We start from the raw sequence: 4,057 nt of genomic DNA on the forward strand, positions 1-4,057 counted from the left end.
ACACTCAAAGGCCCCGAACAGAACCCAACGTTGCAGCAGATCAATGCTCTAAGATGAATGACTATGCAGCATGTTAATTTCGGGCTCATACGTCGGACGAGGGCATTTCTGAAGCCTATATTGCGCAAGAGAGTGGTCAAATAGAACCGCCGTAGGTGTTTCCGAGCTAACACGAAGGAATTCATCGACACTGCACTGAGGGTAGCCACGATGCGTTGCTGCCATGAGACAAATAGTGGGGTCGTTCTGCCTAACGGAGAGTTGTTTGCTGGCGAGATAATTTGTTGCCATGCCTTCGTTTACCTCTTGAGAGGAGGCGTCTTCTCGTGTCTAGACATCCTGCAGCGGACTCTGCACTGCGCTTTACTATAACCGATGAAGTGCATTTACGTTTAGTAGGTTGCCTTTTGGACCGTCAACTCGCGCGCGTTGTTTCGTGCGGCAAACCAACCAAAGCTACACAAACGCACGCGAACAAAAATGAATGCTGAATTCTCTTGCACCAGCCAAGCTGAGAGTGTGAAGTTACGCTCGCGCCCTTGAAGAACCCTCCATATTTATCAAAAAGTACACAGTGTACGCTGCATTCTCAATGAAAACCACCCCACAACCAGTACGGCAGCTCTAGTTGATTGACTGCTTGAGACGCTGCACAATATTCGTAAGGCGCGTTTTTGCGTACCGATGCTGTGAGAGATTATGGAAGATTCGTGTTATGTGTTTAAGCATTGGAGCGAAACATGTGCGGGATTTTCTTGCACAGAACGTGGCACCACGAGTGCAGATGGGGTTTCACGGGAGGTGAGCTTGGGTGCAGCGGGCTGTGCATCTGTTTTCAGCGGCTACAGAGTCCAAGTCTTCGCACTGCAGCGTTCTTGAAAGCCAACACCTCGATTCTGTCGCCATGCGTGTGACGGCGTTCTGCAAACTATATGGATTCTATCAGCAGGTGCATCTGTTTTCAGCGGGGACGGAGTCCAGGTGTTGGCATTGCAGCGTTCTGTAGGTGTGCGAAGGCGTCCTTGCTGTGTCGGTAGCGTCGCAGTAGTGGTCTGCGGAGTGAAGATTCCTCGCACCTGGAGACAGCAGGAGACTGTCTGGGCTTCAAAGACTCATTTCCTTTAGGTAGTGTGTCGCGAAGGAGTGCAGTGTTTGGCTGTGAACTGACGCTCGCGCAGGAAGTGGGTGCGGGGTTGCGGCGAGCCAGCTGTGGGTTGCAAGAGCAGGGAGGAGCTTCTTTTGCATGGTGCGTCGTGCGACGTGATTGGCGATTCGTGTTGTGCGGCTGCGGATTATAGCGAAACACGTGCAGTGGTTTGTTGCGCAGGACGTGACGGCACGAGTGTGAGAGGGGTTTTGCAGGAGGCGGGCCTGGGTGTAGCAGGTCGTGCAGCTGTTTTCAGCGGGGACGGAGTCCAGGTGTTGGCATTGCAGCGTTCTGTAGGTGTGCGAAGGCGTCCTTGCTGTGTCGGTAGCGTCGCAGTAGTGGTCTGCGGAGTGAAGATTCCTCGCAGCTGGAGACAACAGGAGACTGTCTGGGCTTCAAAGACTCATTCCCTTTAGGTCGTGTGTCGCGAAGGAGTGCAGTGTTTGGCTGTGAACTGACGCTCGCGCAGGAAGTGGGTGCGGGGTTGCGGCAAGCCAGCTGTGGGTTGCAAGAGCAGGGAGGAGCTTCTTTTGCATGGTGCGTCGTGCGACGTGATTGGCGATTCGTGTTGTGTGGCTGCGGATTATAGCGAAACACGTGCGGTAGTTTGTTGCGCAGGACGCGACGGCACGAGTGTGAGAGGGGTTTTGCAGGAGGCGGGCCTGGGTGTGGCAGGTCGTGCAGCTGTTTTCAGCGGGGACAGAGTCCAGGTGTTGGCATTGCAGCGTTCTGTAGGTGTGCGAAGGCGTCCTTGCTGTGTCGGTAGCGTCGCAGTAGTGGTCTGCGGAGTGAAGATTCCTCGCACCTGGAGACAGCAGGAGACTGTCTGGGCTTCAAAGACTCATTTCCTTTAGGTAGTGTGTCGCGAAGGAGTGCAGTGTTTGGCTGTGAACTGACGCTCGCGCAGGAAGTGGGTGCGGGGTTGCGGCAAGCCAGCTGTGGGTTGCAAGAGCAGGGAGGAGCTTCTTTTGCATGGCGCGTCATGCGACGTGATTGGCGATTCGCGTTTTGTGGCTGCGGATTATAGCGAAACACGTGCGGTGGTTTGTTGCGCAGGACGTGACGACACGAGTGTGAGAGGGGTTTTGCAGGAGGCGGGCCTGGGTGTAGCAGGTCGTGCAGCTGTTTTCAGCGGGGACGGAGTCCAGGTGTTGGCATTGCAGCGTTCTGTAGGTGTGCGAAGGCGTCCTTGCTGTGTCGGTAGCGTCGCAGTAGTGGTCTGCGGAGTGAAGATTCCTCGCACCTGGAGACAGCAGGAGACTGTCTGGGCTTCAAAGACTCATTTCCTTTAGGTAGTGTGTCGCGAAGGAGTGCAGTGTTTGGCTGTGAACTGACGCTCGCGCAGGAAGTGGGTGCGGGGTTGCGGCAAGCCAGCTGTGGGTTGCAAGAGCAGGGAGGAGCTTCTTTTGCATGGTGCGTCGTGCGACGTGATTGGCGATTCGTGTTGTGTGGCTGCGGATTATAGCGAAACACGTGCGGTGGTTTGTTGCGCAGGACGTGACGACACGAGTGTGAGAGGGGTTTTGCAGGAGGCGGGCCTGGGTGTAGCAGGTCGTGCAGCTGTTTTCAGCGGGGACGGAGTCCAGGTGTTGGCATTGCAGCGTTCTGTAGGTGTGCGAAGGCGTCCTTGCTGTGTCGGTAGCGTCGCAGTAGTGGTCTGCGGAGTGAAGATTCCTCGCACCTGGAGACAGCAGGAGACTGTCTGGGCTTCAAAGACTCATTTCCTTTAGGTAGTGTGTCGCGAAGGAGTGCAGTGTTTGGCTGTGAACTGACGCTCGCGCAGGAAGTGGGTGCGGGGTTGCGGCAAGCCACCTGTGGGTTGCAAGAGCAGGGAGGAGCTTCTTTTGCATGGTGCGTCGTGCGAGGAGATTGACGATTCGTGTTATGTGGCTGCGGATTATAGCGAAACACGTGCGGTAGTTTGTTGCGCAGGACGCGACGGCACGAGTGTGAGAGGGGTTTTGCAGGAGGCGGGCCTGGGTGTGGCAGGTCGTGCAGCTGTTTTCAGCGGGGACGGAGTCCAGGTGTTGGCATTGCAGCGTTCTGTAGGTGTGCGAAGGCGTCCTTGCTGTGTCGGTAGCGTCGCAGTAGTGGTCTGCGGAGTGAAGATTCCTCGCACCTGGAGACAGCAGGAGACTGTCTGGGCTTCAAAGACTCATTTCCTTTAGGTAGTGTGTCGCGAAGGAGTGCAGTGTTTGGCTGTGAACTGACGCTCGCGCAGGAAGTGGGTGCGGGATTGCGGCAAGCCAGCTGTGGGTTGCAAGAGCAGGGAGGAGCTTCTTTTGCATGGTGCGTCGTGCGACGTGATTGGCGATTCGTGTTGTGCGGCTGCGGATTATAGCGAAACACGTGCAGTAGTTTGTTGCGCAGGACGCAACGGCACGAGTGTGAGAGGGGTTTTGCAGGAGGCGGGCCTGGGTGTAGCAGGGCGTGCAGCTGTTTTCAGCGGGGACGGAGTCCAGGTGTTGGCATTGCAGCGTTCTGTAGGTGTGCGAAGGCGTCCTTGCTGTGTCGGTAGCGTCGCAGTAGTGGTCTGCGGAGTGAAGATTCCTCGCACCTGGAGACAGCAGGAGACTGTCTGGGCTTCAAAGACTCATTTCCTTTAGGTAGTGTGTCGCGAAGGAGTGCAGTGTTTGGCTGTGAACTGACGCTCGCGCAGGAAGTGGGTGCGGGGTTGCGGCAAGCCAGCTGTGGGTTGCAAGAGCAGGGAGGAGCTTCTTTTGCATGGTGCGTCGTGCGGGGAGATTGACGATTCGTGTTGTGCGGCTGCGGATTATAGCGAAACACGTGCGGTAGTTTGTTGCGCAGGACGCGACGGCACGAGTGTGAGAGGGGTTTTGCAGGAGGCAGGCCTGGGTGTAGCAGGTCGTGCAGAGGCTTTCAGCGGGGACGGAGTCCAGGTGTTGGCAT

This window comes from Eimeria tenella, genomic scaffold (genome assembly GCF_000499545.2).
Source record: "Eimeria tenella Houghton genomic scaffold, Eth_scaff173, whole genome shotgun sequence".
Taxonomy (NCBI): domain Eukaryota; phylum Apicomplexa; class Conoidasida; order Eucoccidiorida; family Eimeriidae; genus Eimeria; species Eimeria tenella.